Source organism: Gobio gobio, assembly GCF_949357685.1.
Source record: "Gobio gobio genome assembly, chromosome: 8".
NCBI classification, from domain to species: Eukaryota; Metazoa; Chordata; class Actinopteri; order Cypriniformes; family Gobionidae; genus Gobio; species Gobio gobio.
This window is the reverse complement of record NC_137114.1, coordinates 31,119,568-31,138,769: the sequence shown is the minus strand read 5'-3', so window position 1 is coordinate 31,138,769 and position 19,202 is coordinate 31,119,568.

Here is a 19,202-nt window from a genome sequence, read left to right as displayed (position 1 = left end):
CCTTGTTGAATCTATGCCATGAAGAATTAAGGCACTTCTGAAGGCAAAAAGGGGTCCGACTTGGTACTAGCAAGGGTGTACCTAATAAAGTGGCTGGTGAGTTTATGTATTATCAAAACACACACACAAAAACACTTTTAGGTGGCTTGATGTGAGTGATTCATACATGACCTATTTATAAAAATCCATTACGCTGAACAACGTAAATGTGGTCCATTACAGGCCACCACTTCCTGCAGGCTCTTGGTGGCACATCACGACAACATTTGCTTTCCGAAAACGTCAACCTTTCCTCACGGACCCCCGCCGTCTGAGAATTCCTACACTCAGAGAGTCACTTCCTGTCCCCGTATTCCAGTGCGCAGTGTCCTCGTGGCCAGAGGAGCGCTGAAGTCCCCTTTCCTTACTGCACTCTAGAGAGGCCATCGCTCGAGGAACAGGGAGAATGGCCATTACGGCAGGGGACGCAGGGGTGTTACATGATGAAGGTGCTGCTCTACATTGTTTCCAGTCTGAAAGGCTGGACTGTCACACCCAGTGTGAGGAGGAGCACTAGAAGAGACTAAATTTAGAAAGAAAATACCAAACATTCTTATGAGGACTTGTGTTTGTTCCTGTGATTATGGATACATGAATGCTATAATATGATATTGCATAATACACTACTGTTCAGAAGTTTGGGGTCAGCAGGATTTTTTTAAAGAATAAATTGGTACGGTGTTAGTTGGTAGTGTTAAATTGGTTAAAAAAAAATTATAATACAGTAAAGACATTTATAATGTTACAAAATACTTCTGTTTTAAATAAATGCTGTACTTTTGAACTTTCTATTCATCAAAGAATAAAAAAAAAAAAAAGTATCACCTTTTCCACAGAAATATTAATGGCTTAGTTCACCCAGAACTGTCATCAATTACTCACCCTTGTGTCGTCCAAACCCATAAGACTTCATCTTCAAAACACAGATGAAGATATTTTAAATGAAATCAGAGAGATTTCTGTCCATTGACAGTCCATGCAACAACCACTTTGTCGCTTCAAAAAGTTCATAAAGAGATTGTAAAACTAATCCATATGAATTGAGTGTTTAAGTCAAAATATTGAATTCAGGCTTTTATTCACATATAAACATTAAAAAGCAGCACAACTGTTTTTATCATTGATAATAAGAAATGTTTCTTAAGCACCAAATCAGCATAGTAGAATGATTTCTGAAGGATCATGTGACTGGAGTACATGCTGTTTGAAATACATTCAAATAGAAAACAGTTACTTTAAATTGTAATCAGGGTTATTATCATTACCTAAAACTAAAACCGACCGTTGCTTAAAATAAACATTAACGAAATAAAATAAGATAAATAAACTAATACTTATGAATAAAAATGAATACGAAAAAAAAAAAAAAAAAACGACGAATAAATTTAACTAAAATTACAGTGAAAACAGATAATCTAAAAATAAAACCTAATTCAAAATATTAACATGAACTACAAGAGAATATTAATGATACTAAAATAACAATGTAAAAAATATTTCACAATGTTACTGTTTTACTGTATTTCTGATCAAATGAATGCAGCCTTGCATAAGAGACAAAAACATTTTTTTTTTAAATTGTACGATCCCAAACTTTTGAACGATAGAAAGAAAGTCATACAGATTTGGAACAACATGAGGGTGGGTAAATGATGACAGAATTTTCATTTTGGGTGAACTATCCCTTTACCACAGCATATGTCAGAAACAAAATGTAGCATTTACTATGCATTGTAAGTTCAATTGGAAAGAGTTGCGACGGGAGTTCCGGCAGCAGTGAGAGCGCGACCAGGCTGGCAGTGCAAGGGTTAAGTCCTCCAGCACTGGGCCAGAATGTCTTGGCCGTTTCCTGTGGGCTGCCCAACCCTGACCTGCTGGCCCAGGCCCGGCTGCACTCACACGTAGACAGTTGACCCATGCATCCTGTCAGACAGTGACACCCCCGCGACTCCTCACAAACTTACATAAAAACATACGCATTAAGTGTCTCCATGAGTTTCCCTGATATAGACAGCTCCCTGCATGGGATAACATGGGACTCCGAGACTAGGGACAGTATTACACTAATAGCATCAACCATCCGTTCACACACCAGGTCAACAAGAAGTCCTTTACCTCATACGATCGTCTATGCCTCTCTATTTGGGTCTGGACAGGAGGAGTGGGCGCACTTGCTCCTGTACATCCATGGCCATCTGTGTGCGAGCCCAAACGGAAGGTGTCAGGAAGCGAGGCCAGAGGCCAGAGGCCAGAACAATGAAGGTGCACCATTCTATTTTACTGCACAGGACTGACTGTTACCATTTTCCTCTCGAAAGAATGTACATGTGTGTCTATGTGTGTGCGCCGGTCTGGTTTGTCCATCAAGCCTGTGCCGCTGTGTCCCTGTGTTTCCCGGCGGCACAGTGTGCATCGTACGTGTCGAAGGTTGCATATCGCATGTTGCGTGTGGCGGGACCTGTCGCATTTCCGGCCTTAGCTTGTACTCTGATGTCATGCTCTGTGGGGGGTTTGGGCAAAATGCCGTGGGGGGCGGACACTAGATGCAATGCAATCAAGCTCATTACAGCAGGATTAGACTCTAAGAAGGGGGTGCATTTGAAGACAGAGTGCATGGAGAACTCTTCCTTTCACCCTCATAAAATAAGGTTTAGAGTCTGTCTGTCTGTCTGTCTATCTATCTATCAACCCTAATGTGAACACGCTTACCGTATCTCTTCCTAGTATTAGGCCTCCAGTGCATCAAGTGCAGGGCAGCATGTTTAAGTCTCTGAATCCACTGGCGTGTTTACTGGCTTCACATATTAACACTCCTGTTAAAGCAGCAAGGGGTAGCTTTTGGCTAGCAACCATAACAGAGGGGATACCCTCATATGATGTGCCACATTTTGGTTTTTAGACAACTAAAACATGACTTAATATACTGCCACCAAACTATGGCTGATCAAATTGCCCTCAAAAAAGACATTAACATTTCACAAACACCTCTTTTACCAAAGCATTTGGACTGTTCTTGTTGGTTCACTTTTTTTTTTGCTAATAAAACCCTCCACTTTTCACGTCTGCAACCCATATGAGTCGTTCATTTAAGAGTTTACTGTAGCAGGCTGCTCCCTTTGATGAATCGGCCCAGATAATATGTTGCAATTACCAGACCAGGACCAACCTGTGTGAATAAAACATGTCAAGTGTAAATCTAGCTCCATGTTCTAGATGACACCCGGCCCTGGAGTCGCCCCGTGTGTAATTAGAACCAAATGCTGGGGTGTGCGAGTGGATGCCTGAGTGTTTGCACTCGCCCTCTCTTCTCCATCTCTAATCAGAGAGCCCCTCCAGGATGGAGTGAGAGCTCAGGGGGAGTTCATAAATCAGGACCGGCCTGGAAGGACCTGCACAGGCAAGCAGGAACAACTGTATGGCTATGACTATGCCAAGTCTGCATTCACTGGGATAGGACATGTTCCAGTCCACTGAGATCATGAGATCAGACTTGATTGTACTGACTATTCAGAGAAGGTACAATCTAGTGTCATTGATCCTCTTATTTGGAACCGTCCAGAGATGAATTGGAAGCCACAGTGACACCTTTTCATTCCTTCTCCACCTTTCACTTAAAGACCCTGGGAACAAATTCAAACATCCCCTTGACATCTCGCCATCTTCCCCTCTCTCTCTCAACGTCTTGATTCTCTTTTTTACTCCATTCTCTCTGGAGCCCCTTTCTGTTTCAGGCCCTCATCCCCTGTTGGACCTTGCCTCTCCTTCTCTCCCACATCTGGACAGGCAGCTGGGGCTGGCCAGGTTTCAGCGCTGGGGGTGGGGGTGGCCGATTGGAGCAGGAGGGTGGGGGAAAGCTATTCATTGCAAAGCCCAGGGCACTGTAAAAAAAAAGGGGATAGCTTACAAAAAATAAAGGATTTCACACATACACACACGCAGTGTACAGCCAAAAGTGCGAGAAGTAAAAAAAAAAAAAAAAAGTTAAACCAAATCTCTTCTGTCTCTCTCAGTCTATCTATCAAAGTGTCTCCCCACACACTATTAAAGTGCATTAAAGAGGGCAGAAAGGAAGTAAGTGAAGGAGAAAAAAAGCAAGCAAAGCTGGAGAGGATTTAATGAGGGCAATAATGATTATAATGTCATAGAAAGTTTCATCTTTTCCCAGTGTCTAGTCTGTCTTTAAATCTATCTATCTATCTACAATGCATCTTTCTTATAGTTTGTTTTTATATCGTCCCTATATAAATAAGCTAATACACAAATCCAATTCAGATTTGAAATTGCAATTCGGCATGATGTTTGCTACCTGAATTCAAGTTCAGGAATTCTATTAGAATTTAAAAGGCATTCTCATTCAGTTCTGACTGGCGCACAAGCCTAATTTCCACATCTTAAATGCATCTATTTAACCCGAGCGCTTCTTTAGAGCTCCGCAGAGGAAGACATAGACCGACAGCGTGGGGAAGAAAAATACGAACGTGGAGTAGGTTGGAATAACATACTTCACAGTCTCACGGTCATTGTTTTACATCCTAAGAGGTATGCTTTATCACCCTTCCGTCTATATGTGTGCTGCATTAATGATGCATGCCCTCTTCTTTACTTTGGAGCTGTTAAGATGGTTGCCTTGACGTCACAGTTATAAGTGAGTCCAAGTCATTGTGTGGGAAAGTGCAGGATGTGTGAACTGGCTATAAGTTGCACCTCCCTGTTGTGCCAGGATGACGGTAAATAGGTCTTTTGTTTCAATTAGCACTCTGTGGTCCACTTTCTCCATTCTGACCAAAGGTTATGACCTCTGCGGAGTTCACACAGGGACAACCCGATCAGACCTCGCCATGGCCAGCAGACCTGGAGCGGGTGGGGAGCCTGCATGAATATGGAAAAGATTTCTCTCACAATTTAGCATTTTGTGAGTTCACCGCACTGGGGAGGGAGGCTGTAGAACAGGCCCAGGAAGTCAGAGAAGGAAGTGAGCCAGTCAGAGAAAATAGTGTGAGAGAGTATGGCTAAGTTTGGAATGGCATACTGGCTCATTATTACTGAATATACTGTATACTGCATACTATTCTTCAAAAATAGTAAATGAGTAGCAGCATTAAGCCTAAAGTATACTTTGGTTTTTACATCTATGCATACATCACCCAACATAAATTTCATCAGCAGTACAGTAAACACATACTGCTGTGAACACTCTGAAGAACTGTTCTGTAGGTACAACAATTATCTCAGAACTTCTGGAGATAAATAGCGAAGAAACTGGACAAGGATGAAACTTTCTAGTATGCATGTGTCAACTGACTGTGTTTGCGCATGCTATCAAAAGTACTATAGTTTGACTGCAAAACTAAATTAGAGCCCTGGGTTGATCACAATATTTGCTCTCTGAGAAAATTGTGCAGGAAAGCAGAAAGAAAGTGGAAAAAGGACAAAAAACTTCAAATCTCCTTTGATATGCTCAAGAACAGTTTAACTTTATACCAAACATCTGATCGAAGAGCAAAATCTCTCTACTTTTCAAATATAATTGAAAAACCCCATCATACTCCTAAAATGCTGTTTTCGGTCATAAATTCGGTACTAAATCCCCCTGTAAACCCGTTCCACAATCCCTCCCGTGCACTCTGTGAAGATTTTTCGAGATACTTTAGTGAAAATGTGTTACACCTGAGGGCTCAGATACAAGTTGCTGACTGCAAAATTTCAACGTCTAGCAACATATCTTCCTCTTGGATGACTTTTAACCTTGTATCGCACAGTCAGTTAAGGAAGTCATTGCAAAACTCAAACCTTCCCCTTGCCCTCATGATACTATTCACCACCTTTATCTGAGGCAGATAATTGACACTGTAGGCCTGGGACTTGTGTCATTACTAAACAAGTGTTTACAATTAAGTTCTATCCCTAAAGGTCATTTCACACTGGACGTGATTTTGACGCGCAAGTAATTCGCGTGATGGTTTAATTTTTTTATCAGCTGCTTGTATAATGAGTGCTTCCACACCGAACGCGAATGTGTTGTGGCGAAAAAACAATGTTTATATGTCGATTTTTTTTAACACTCGCAGCGACAGAAAAGGCTTAAACCAATCACATACAAGGAAACAAAGGTCTAGAAATGTCCAGTTGATGTCATTAGCTATTCAATAAACATTAACCTTTGCCAGGTATCGCATTTCTCATGAGATTACAGCTGTACAGGTGTACAAATGCAGATGTTTGCCCACTGTAGGCTACAGACAACGATAACATAACCTTTTGAGTTAAAACGCGTTAATTTTTTCCAACCTAATTGTGTCGGCGACTATGAAAGTGAATGTGTTTCCATCAGTACGACTGTGGCACTTAAATGTTTACATTGTGACTCAACTGGAAACACAACTGGAAAAAGCTGCTCCGAATTGATTGGTTCCTGAAGGGTATGTGTTTGTCTCATCAGATGTGGTGCTACTGTCTGTCTCTCTCTCTCTCTCTCTCTCGAGCTCCATAAATTGTCCCACGGACATCTGAAGTAAGTGCGGAACCGGCCATGATAAAGTTTTAGCTCCTGTAGAAGATTAGCATGATACTCCCCTTCAGACTCTCTGTTTTTTAAGACTGGTTGCACCCAAAACCTTCTTCTCTGTCTTTTAAATTAAATGAGAAGCTCGTCTTCACTGGAATATGAAGTGTCCGTGTTTTCTCAGCTGTCGCCGTGAATGTTTTGGAATGTTGGAGCTCTGAAACGTCACAGACATCGAAAACTCGCGTCGCGGCTGATGTGAATGGTTTTGACGCAAACTATTCGCACACGAAATATTCGTTTTTCCGCTTTGCTTTTTCGTTACCCGTCCGGTGTGAAAGGGCCTTAACTGTCTAAAAAAGGCTATTGTCACTCCAGTTTTAAAGAAATCTTCACTGGATACATCTGTCCTTTCAAATTTTCGTCCAATATCTGTCCTGCCTTTTATATCTAAGGTTATGGACAAAATTGTGCTCTTACAGCTTCAAACATTCTTAACTAATAACCACATCGATGAGACATTTCAATCTGGTTTCGAATCGCAGCATAGTAAGAGTCCTCAATGACATTCTTATGACAACCGACTCCAGTGATTCTGTCATTTTACTCATGCTAGATTTGTCTTCAGCTTTTGATACTGTTGACCATGATATCCTTATCCGTTAAGTTTGTTCAACTAATGGTTTAACTAATCAAAGTTTTTCTGTTAAAGTAGGTAACTTTACTCCCTCGCCTGGTAAGCTAACTTGTGGTGTACCTCAGGGCTCTATTTTAGCACCCACCCTTTTCTCTATATATTTACTTCCACTCGGTCGCATCTTTGATAAACATGGAGTTTCCTTACACTGTTATGCTGATGACATGCAACTCTACCTGCCTGTAACTAGAAAAAGCAGTAGTGCTTTAAACACTCTCTCAGCGTGCTTGGACGATGTCAAAACATGGCTCTCCAAAAATGCTCTGTTCCTAAAATTATAGTTTTTAGCCCCTCTGACTCCTGGACACAAAATCATTTGGCTCTTAAGCATTTACATTTTATTTTCACAAGTGAGAAATCTGGGTGTGGTAATTGACAACCGCCTGAAATTCGACAAACAAATTAGCTCTGTTGTAGGCTCAAGTTTTTTCTATATTCGTTCGTTTTCCAAAATTAAATATTTTCTTTCTGAAGACTCGCTAAAGGTTGCTATCCATGCCCTCATTACATCTCGGCTGGACTATTGCAACTCACTCTATTACGGCATTTCTAAGTCACAAATTTCTCGGTTGCAACTTGTTCAAAATGCTGCAGCTAGGTTCCTCAATAGACAGAAAAAATGTCACACCACTTCTGAGATCCACTGGTTGCCTATCCAGTTCAGAATTGAGTTTAAAATTATTAAAATTATTTGGCAAATTCCTCCTTAAGATCCCCAGAGCTCGCTTAAAGACAAGGGGAAATAGGGCTTTCGAAGTTATTGAACCCGCATTATGGAACAATCTTCCGCACTCTATTAGAACTGTGGCCACTTTATCGGAGTTAAAATCTAGTCTAAAAACCCACCCAACTCTTTGGCTTTTAACTTATAATTTGTTTTAATTTTTATCTCTTGCATTATTACTATTATAAATATTGTTTTTACTTGTATTGCAAATGTATTTGTACTGTTGTACAGCCCTTTGGTTGGCCTGCGGCCGTTCTTAAACGTGCTTTATAAATAAACCTAAACTTGAACTATGCACTCATGTCAAAACTAAAGTATACTTTAGACTTTACTGTAGGAACGTTTTTTTCAGTTATTTTAATAAATAAATCTAAATTAAATGACTTTGCTAGCAGGTAAATTAACCCGAGATTATTCAGACATAAGGTCCTATCATACACCCGGCGCAATGCGACGGCAAGCGTAATGCAAGTGTTTTTCGCAAGTTTCAGCCCGACGCAGTTATTTTCACGTCCAGCATCACGTTGTTTAAATAGCAAATGCACTCGCGCCCATCTGTTCGCCCATGGGCGTGCTGGTCTGAAAACGAGGTGTGTTCAGACACATTGTTGGCGCGTTGCTATTTTGAGGCAACTGAAAATGAATAAATAGCATTATATATAGCAAATAGTCAATAGCATTTTTCGTGTTATTTAAAGGGTGCGTTAGTAATATGCGCCCATAGGCGGGTGCACAACGCGCATACACTCTGCTTATTACACACACAGGGATGCCCAGCAGCACACAAACATACTTTAAAGGTGAACTATGTAGGATTTTTGCAGTAAAATATCCAGAAACCACCAGGCCAGTGTTATATATTTTGTTCAGTTGAGTACTTAGAATATCCCAAATGTTTTCAACTATTTGTAAATCGTGAGAAAATTGCTATTTTAACCAAGGAGCCGGGACGTGTGAGCTATGCGTGTGAGGGAGTCGCCTGTCGATTGCGTCATATCTGCGTCACCCTCGGTCTCCGGTTTTATTCAGTGAAACGCTTTACTCTCACTGCATTGTGAACAAGTGTCATAGCAGCCGCCGAGCGAACGTCATAACTTCCTTTTCAACACACTCAGATATATCTAATACGATGAACAGAGTTGCGTTACCTCAAACTCATGACTGGAAAAGAGGAAGTGCCGCCGGCAACCGTGTCATAATAAAAGTCCCGCCAGCGACTATGCCATAATAACAGTCCCGCTCTTCAATCGCTCCTGCGGCCTTGCTCAGCTCCACAACACTCGCTCCTGCTCTGCTTCACTACAGTAATGTTAATAATCGCATCCATGAACATGATTTCTGCCCGAGTCCTATCCTGACTCTTTTCCACCGGCTGTGAGCTGAAGACCACATGTCCCAAGATTCTGCGCTCAAACGTGCCGTCATCAAACTACGCCTTTGTTTTGAACAGGCGACCTCTAGTGGACGGAAAAGTTACATAGTGTAGCTTTAATATTAAAAATAAAAGAATCCTCTCTGGAGAAGCGTTCAGTCTTTCCACTTGCAAATTCCACCATGTAAATAGCGAATCCACCATGGTGCAAGCGCAACTGGCTTTTAAAGGGAATGGGAGATGAGACTCTGATTGGTTTATTGCACGTTACACCCAAAACACACCCATGACTCATTAAGAGACTAGGTACAACGCTTTTAGACCATGTGCCTGGCACGCTGACCGTTTTTTTCCTTCGTTAAACTAGCAAAAATGGATTCGGACATGACCTAAGTGCACCTGCGCTTCAGACCATGCGCTCAGATCGTTAAAATATGGCCTAGACTAGAGTCTGCATTCACACTGTCAGTTTTTGTGATTGACAGCAGTATTTACTTACAGGTGTGAGCCTCGAAATGTCCCATTCCCATGAACGTGCAATGGGAGTCAAGCCCGTATTCTCTTATCATTAACTACAGCGGCAGTGAGGAGTATGTAATTATGATCTTTAAATGGTTATTTTGCCTTTTTAAATGAAATTTAGTGTAAAAATGTTTCAGCATTTAGATTAAAAATTGTATCAAATAATATAAAAAAAAATCTATTTTAATATCTCTAATTATTTCCATCTCATGTGCAATCCATTGTGTGATATATTAGTTTAATGTGCACTGTTTTACACTGAAAAATTTGGCAAATATAGTTGGTAATTCACTGCTACCAGATTTTCTGCATACTTTACTCAGTCAGTATACACTACATACTGCATTAATAGTAAGACTAGTATGCTAGCATGTTATTCCGAACATAGCATATGTTTCTGTGTAACCCGGGGAGAGTGAGAGTGGGTGTGTGCGTGTTTGTGTATAAAGGAGAGGCAGAGAGTGTGCTGTTCGCAGGGCTTGGGAAGGTGAACCCAGGCTTCTTTCAGTACAGGAAGCCCTTGATTAGCGCTAACGAGAATTGCAGGCCGTATTAATGCAACCACACACCTCTCCTTACCTCCTGCCATCTGCAGCACCACCACTCTCTGCCAGACACCATAAGCCCACGCAACAGTCACACAGTGCACACACACACTTCACATTCACCCTACACATGCACATTCCCACTGTCCGTCCCACAATAAACTGAAACAAATGACAACACACACTCAGGTATAATGCAGACACTTAGATGCACACAATCCATTCATTTCAGAACAAAAGATTCAGGGTCAAACCCACAAAACCCTTTGCATTATGGGCCATATGTGATGTCGACCCCCATAGATGAGGTGCCTAACACCATTTGCATTGAGAATAGCCGGATGGGGATCAAAGTATGTGAGAAGATGGTGCAATGGAAAAGATGTAGATGGAGAAAAGGTCTGTGACACACACACACACACACACACACACACACACACACACACACACACACACACACACACACACACACACACACACACACACACACACACACGTTATTAACTATTCCTGCAGATGGTAAAGAGGGGTGTTCTCACACACTGAGACATGGATACCCTCACATATTCTCCTCACTCTCCCACCCACACATCAACATGTGTTTCACATTCAGATAGGCCATGTGGAAATCTCCAGCCACCACTCTCTCTCTCTCTCACACACACACACACACACACACCTACACACATGTATGTTAATAAGGGATGGTGTGTCAGCTCAGAAGAGATGTTTTTAAAGTGGATGTCCACTGCTCTGCCACACACAACTGTACGGGCACATTATTGTAATGACAGAAACAGAAGTGCATAAAACTAGCATGCAGTCTATATCTGATTGGACTAATCAGGTGAGATTGAAGTGAATCAGTGTAATCTTACAGGCTGCATTTAACTGGTTTATCACTTTCTTGTCACTCATACATTATCATTTCAGTTTATGGCCTTTTGGTCATTTTAATAGAAAGTACAGCGAAGTTTGGACTAGATTGCACTAATATTTATTGTGATACATTTTGTGATTGCACAATTTGATATTATGAAATAATATAATTTCATAATACAATTATTTTAATGATCTATTTTACATTATTTTATAATAATATCTAAAAGACAATTAGGAATGCACTGATTTTAAAATTCTGGTCGATACCATAAGCTGATAATTATTTTCATGTTATGTCCATTAACCGACAGATTACCAAAATTTTAATTCTATTATACTTTTGTCTAAATAAAATAAAAAAAAAATGCTACAAATGAAATACAATGTACAGTATGAAAATGCATATTTATTTTGATTTGTTGAAGATTACATGTACCAGTAGTACTACTAACTTACTAAATTAAAAATAAACCGATAACACTTTACAATAAGGTTTCATTTGTTAACATAGTTACTGAACTAACCATAAGCAATACATTTGTTACTGTATTGGTTAGTTCACCCAAAAATGAAAATTCTGTCATTAATTACTTACCCTCATGTCGTTCGACACCCGTAAGACCTCCGTTCATCTTCAGAACACAAATGAAGATATTTTAGTTGAAATCTGATGGCTCTGAAAGGCCTCCATTGGCACAATGCACGGTTCACTCTCAAGACCCTTAAAAGGTACTAAAGACGTCGTTAAAAAGTCCATCTCACTACAGTGGTTCTAAAATAACTTTATGAATCGGCGAGAATAGTTTTTGTGCGCAAAAAAAACCCTAAATAACGACTTATATAGTGATGACGATTTCAAAACACGGCTCACTGATTCATAATGCTTCGAAGCTTCATGAGGCCGTGTTTTGAAATCGTCATCACTATATAAGTCGTTATTTAGGGTTTTTTTGCACACAAAAACTATTCTCGCCGATTCATAAAGTTATTGTAGAACAACCGTAGTGAGATGGACTTTGTAACGACGTCTTTAGTACCTTTTAAGGGTCTTGAGAGTGAACCGTGCATTGTGCCAATGGAGGCCTTTCAGAGCCATCAGATTTCAACTAAAATATCTTCATTTGTGTTCCGATCTTACCGGTGTCGAACGACATGAGGGTAAGTAATTAATGACAGAATTTTCATTTTTGGGTGAACTAACCCTTTAAGATTAATTGATTGGTTTGAGTGCCATTTTGTCAAGAAGAAAAAACACCATTATGGTGATCAGTGTTCCCTCTGTTTGGGCACTTGGAAAATTCATATTATTGATTCAGTGATGCAACAAGAAATCACAGTTATTTGGTTTTAAAGGAAGAGAAGTAATAAATAGGTTGCTTTTAAAAGTTGAATAGCTTCTGGCTGAATAATTAACGATTTAGTTAAAAAATAAGTCACCTTTTAAAAGCAACCAATGTAATACTTCCCTTTACGTCGTACAATGATCATTTTCAATTTTATTGCTAACACTTATGTCCTAAACACCTTTGAAACTTTTAATTGGGTTGATATAACCCCTCTATATTTGTAACAATATCTTGCAGTCACACACAGACTTCAACATTCAGCATGCAAAACACAACAATGGTAGCTATACTCAAGAGTGAATCTAAAGTTATCAAGTACTTTCTACTGTTATTTTTGTGTTTCTATACTAACTAAGCATTTGTTAGCACAACATACAATTCCTATTTCACTTTACTTTTTTATTTTTGTCATGCTTTTTTAAAGTAAGTAACTAATTCGATTTTACAGTGCACTAGACCCCTGAAGGTGTGCTGTGGTATCTGGCACCAAGATGATCAGCATGGGCACCCTGACTGGTCTGCGGCTAAGCAGCCCCATTCTCAACAAACTGCGATGCACTGTGTATTCTAACACCTTTCTATCAGAACCAGCATTAACTTCTTGAGCAATTTGAACTACAGTAGCTCGTCTGTTTGATCGGACCACACAGGCCAGCCTTCACTCCCCACGTGCATCAATGAGCCTTGGCCGCCCATGACCCTGTCGCCGGTTCACCACTGTTCCTTCCTTGGACCACTTTTGATAGATACTGACCACTGCAGACCGGGAACACCCCACAAGAGCTGCAGTTTTGGAGATGCTCTGACCCAGTCGTCTAGCCAGTACAATTTGGCCCCTGTAAAACTCGCTAAAATCCTTACGCTTGCCCATTTTTCCTACTTCTAACACATAAACTTTGAAGACAAAATGTTCTCTTGCTGCCATATATATCCCACCCACTAACAGCTGCCGTGATGAAGAGATAATCAGTGTTATTCACCTCACCTGTCATAATGTTATGCCCGATCGGTTTGATTTTAATAATGTATTAGTAAATGTAAAGATTAACATTAACAAAGATGAATAAACAATAAAATAAACTCTAATATTGGTTGAAAAACTGATATAGAACAGATATATTGTGCATCCCTAAAAATATTTCTTTGCATTATTTTAATCAATGGATGACTCTCTAAACTGATGAAATAGAAACTTGACCAAATTGACTTTGTTTCTGGTCTATCTGTGCATAGGTTATCGACCAGTGTTATTCTGATGAAAATTTTAGATTTGTTAATACCTTGTACGTAATGTAGTAACTTATTCCATCTCAGTCTCTTTTCGACTGACAAGCCCCCTCTTATTTTCCTCTTATAGAGACCACTTTTCAATGGTCAATAAAATCTAGTTCGTCCATATATTTTCTTCATTGAATATCTTGTTTCACTCAGATATATGACATTACATAAAAGGGTTGTGAAAGCTGTTTCATGTTCATTTTAGGGCCTCACGGTGGAACTGACTTAGTAACTGATGTAGCTATTTGGTTCTTGTCGTGCTGTCTAACATCAAAAAACATTTTCATCCAAACGTCTTCAGTTCAGCATCAGCCGACAATCTCCCCACATCTTGAACAGCTCTGGCATACATTTCTCTGTCATTGACAGACTGGACGTGCAAATGTGCTAATGTTATGGGAAATAGAGAGTGTGAACGTGTGTGTACTTATCTGTCTCTATGTGTGGTCAGTGCAAACGTGTGTCTGATTTAGAATGAGGTCACATGTCTGAGTAAATGAGCGGCTGTTTTCCTATGCGTGTTGTACATAATGCATGACAGGCAGTGTGAAGGCCATGTAGTGTGTATGGGCAGTATGGACAGTGGGCAGACAGCGGTGTGTGTGTGTGTTTGTGAGAGCCCCTGAGGGGGGCAGACTGAAAGAATGAGCTGTGAGTAATCTGACAGGAGATGAGATGAGGAAACACATGGCATGGAGAGCATTATATCTCTAATTACACAAGAAGAGAAAAAACAGACTAAGTGGAGAGTGAGAGACAAATAATAAGAGGGGGTCTCACTTTGGTTTATCCAGATGGATAGCTATGAGGCCTAGACAGAGTACTGATGTCACCCCCTGTTTTCCCGGCCTGCCCAAAAACTCCTGCACTTCCTGTCCCCAGTGCAGTGATGTCACATGTAGGACAGCTGGGGATGTCACGTCCCCCCCTTCTCTCTCTCTCTCTCTCTCTCTCTCTCTCTCTCTCTCTCTCTCTCTCTCTCTCTCTCTCTCTCTCTCTCTCTCATTCTTCAATCAGTTAAATTCCTCTGAGACCAGAGACTGTTACAGAAGCACGTACCACAAACACACACACACAACACACACACACTCAGAATGTAAAAGTCGATTGGATTACAATTCCTGAATTGAGTAGTAAAGTAGAAAACAATTGTTCAATTGTAATTTGAACTTGCATTTAAGGAAGTAGAAATAATTAATGGAATGAAATGCCAAGTTCCTTCTAATAATTATTATATAAAGGGTATCTGCAGGTTTCACCAAGTCAAATTTAAGACTTTTTGAGACCTTTTTAAGACCATTATGAATGAAATTTAAGACCTATAAAAGGAAATGCAGTCACAAAATTACTTGCAAATTAATTTATTCAAATTGAACAAATCAATAAACTTGTATCGATTAACTAGCACTTCCTCATAGCTCAATCCCACCAGGATTTCGCAACATTTTTTGTTGTTGTGATTTTTGAGATCAAAATGACAGAATTCGTGGTGGTCATTTCCAGAAATTTGCATTTGCACTTTTTTCATAATTAGGATACCACATTTACCATATTATGTATTATGTTAGATGCACAATAGTCACAGAACAAACAAAACACATAAATCTTGCTTATTTTGGTTTAGGAATAATGCAGGATATCAAAAAAAATGCATGTTGATTTTTCGTTGTATTTAGTAATCGCAGAAACATGAAAAACCGGAGGACTATTAGCTGAAGAATAAAATCTGTTTTATGTGTCTGTGGTACAATCTAAAAGAGACTCCAATAACACGAAAGCTGATTGGCTGCAATATAAGCTGCATGTTGGTCTCATTTGTAGTCGTAATACAGCAAATTATATTTGGACTAGTGAAAGAAAGCGAAACTACAAAAAAAAGTGCTAAAGTGCAGCAGGATTTCAATGAGCAATAGAGGTAGCGTTACATGGACGTAGGAAAATTAAGACCTGTTTAAAATTATTTAAGACCTAAAACAGAATACTTTAGCGAATTTAAGACTTTTTCCCCCGGTTTCACAGACAATGCTTAAACTAATCCTAGACTAATATGCATGTTTGAGCTGTTTTAACTGAAAGAATCTTGCACTGACAAATCTTAAAATATGTCAGTGGCATTGTTTTGTCTCAAGATGCACACCAGTAATGTTTTTTTCTTGGGCACGTTTATAAAAGTTACTTAAATGTCCTAATTGAACTAAGGCCTAATCCTGGCTTAGTCTAAGCCCTGTCTGTGAAACCGGGCCTTAAAGACCTAAAATTTGGATTTTTAAATTCTAGACTTTTTTAGACTTTTTAAGACCCCGCGGAAACCCTGTATATAAACAATAATGTCCATAAATATCATATACACACACCATATGTGGGGTATTTCCAGAAACATAACATATTAATGAATGAAATAGCCATGGGCCATAGAACAAGGGAGTTAATTTCCCAGAGTGCTTTAATTTACATTGAAAACCGAGCCAAACACCATGATTTAGATGATGAAAACAGAACACCTAAGAAGTGATCTGTCCTGACTCATTGTTGGACAAAGGGAAATTCCCAGTTGTGCAACTGTTCAATAATCAATAAATTTATTTTCTTGTGCTTCCAAATTTCAAGTCAATTTAATTTAAATCCAATTCGTGATTTGAAAGGGGGGGGGGGGGGGGGCAATTGAGCTTCAATGTTTTATGGGGACTTTCTATAGACATCATGCTTTTTATAATGTCCAAACTGTATATTCTATCTAAACCTACCCATCAGAATCATCAGAATAATCTTATGTCATCAATCAGGGCATTTCTCTGATGTTCAGTCCATTCTGTCTATGGCAGCCTGACCAAACATCAGTGGTGGGCTTGAGGACACAATAGCTGCAGTGTTTGTGCTTACTGTACATACTGTCTCAGTCACACGTTATGAGGCTCATTTTAATGGCTTTCAAATGCTCCCTCAGTTCTAGCATAGAGCGTGACAAGAGAATTTGGGTCTGTCTCTCTCTGAGTTTGATCAGAAATGGCATGTTTGCTTTGCTCATTAGAGCTGAGTGACAGTGAACTCCTCACCGCTGGGACTGAGACAAGACTATGAGTGGAAGAATGAGACGAAAAAGAGAATGAAATTATAAGGAAACTGGCACTGAGACAAAGATGAGTTTTGGACTGAAATGAGGCAGATTAGGAATGCACAATAAATATATGAATGTGTATCTCCTCCTGAATTCAGCTTATAAAATTCTCCTCAACTGAGACAAAATGAGACCAATACTGAGACTGAAATGAAAGTAGCACTTTGCACTGAAGCAGAAATGAGACTGGTGAACCTGGCATCAAGTAGGTGAGAGTGACACTCCGACAGATATGAGGCTGGCACTAAGACAGAAATAAAACTGAGACGAGACTCCATCAGAAATGGGGCAGAGATCGAGATGGAACTGAAAAGAGATGAAACTGGACCCGAGACAGTGATGAGATTGACACTAAGACAGGAGTTGAGAGAGAACGAACACCGTCCTGTCTCTTATGAAGTACTTCTCCAAATTCCATCACCGCATTTACTGACTTGCCAGCTTGTTTATTTATAAACAAATTACTCTCATAAACCTGCAACCAGAGAAAGTACAAACCATTGACCACACTCATATTCCTGTCCTGCCTTCCTCACCTCATAATTGCTCAGCAGACTGTGACAAAATAACTAGGAGAGACTCATTAGAAACAGCTGTCCCCTGATCTGATGTTAAACTCCGATATGATTTCCAGCTCCTCGCTCAACTCTCATACTCCCACAACCCCATTCATTCACCATCATCTCTTAGCCACACATAATTCACTCTTAAAACCATTCATTCTCCTGCTGAAAGAATGAGAGAGGTGGGAGGAGAGAGCGCTGAGGAGAAAAGGGGTGTGTTTGTCGATGCATGTGTGTGTGTGTGTGTGTGTGTGTGTGTGTATTCAAAAGGGGACGAAGGAAAGAAAGTGCAAAAGAGAAGGGTATGGGGTCTGTGCCCCCCACCTACACACACTGTACGTGCAGGGCAGCAGGACACCCCTCGTGGAAAATGAATACCCTGATCTCCGTCTCCTCGCTCTTCCCCTGCCCTGAACCCACCCTGTCCCCTGCTGGCCACTGTCTTTACCCAAACACACGCTCAGCGACACTTTCTCACACACACACACGCTGTACAAACACATACTGATGCAGGATTGGGTTTCATTAACCACTCCACATCAACACATTACGAAACATACCACAGACTTCTCACTATTGTTTTAATAAAGCTCATTAAAATATAAATAAAGCAAATAAAATGATAATAATTGATCCTTATTAATGATTAATAAAGCATTAATCTTAAATAATAATAATTAATCCTACATTACATTTTTCTATACCCTCAAAACTTTTTTGAATAAATAGGCTATATATACATTTTAATACTTAATATATTAATATATAATACTTTTATTCAGCAAGCATGCATTCAATTGATCAAAAGTGGCAAAAATGTTTTACCACGGTTTCCACAAAAACATTAACTGTTTTCAACATTGATAATAATAATAATAAATGTTTCTTGAGGACCAAATCAGCATATTAGAATAATTTCTGAAGGATCATGTGACATTTAAGAATGAAAAGATTATAGATAGATAGATTAGATTTATATATATTTTAAAATCTTTTTTTCCAGGATTAATTAAAAAATAATTTATCCATTTCGTTTCTTGTCAATTCATCAGTGCACCCTGCAGTACCTTGCAACTTTTCATCGTCCAATCACTTAATCTTGCATAATATAGATTCTCATTTTCCCCTAGTTGAATACCTTGTTTCACCTAGAAATATGTCAGAAGCATTTTATGTTGACGACTCACAGTGACTTATTCCAATACATATATAAATGTGTATTTCTCTTCCTGACTTTGGTCTATAAATTCTCTTTAAGAGTGGAAGTCAACCAGGTTTTACAGGTGTAGCTGTGGTTGTGAAATAGCAAACAGGTAAAGGGGGAAAAAAATAAAACAATAAAACAAAAGTACTATAAAAAAAATTATGACAAGACAACTATTTGTCTCTCTATTTGTCTTCCTCCTCTACCTGATTGTCTGCTTGTTTTCCCTTGCGACTCCCTGCTTCCGTTCCCAGGCTGAGAGGTGGGATTGCGGCCACAGAGCGCATACTTTCCAGTCCTGACGGCCAGCAGCGGCTCCTCCTGTCCATGCACACAGGCCTGCAAGAAACCTTCAGCTGATCTCAGCTCAGCCCATCAGACACCTGCAGAAGACACAGCGAACCTGGAGA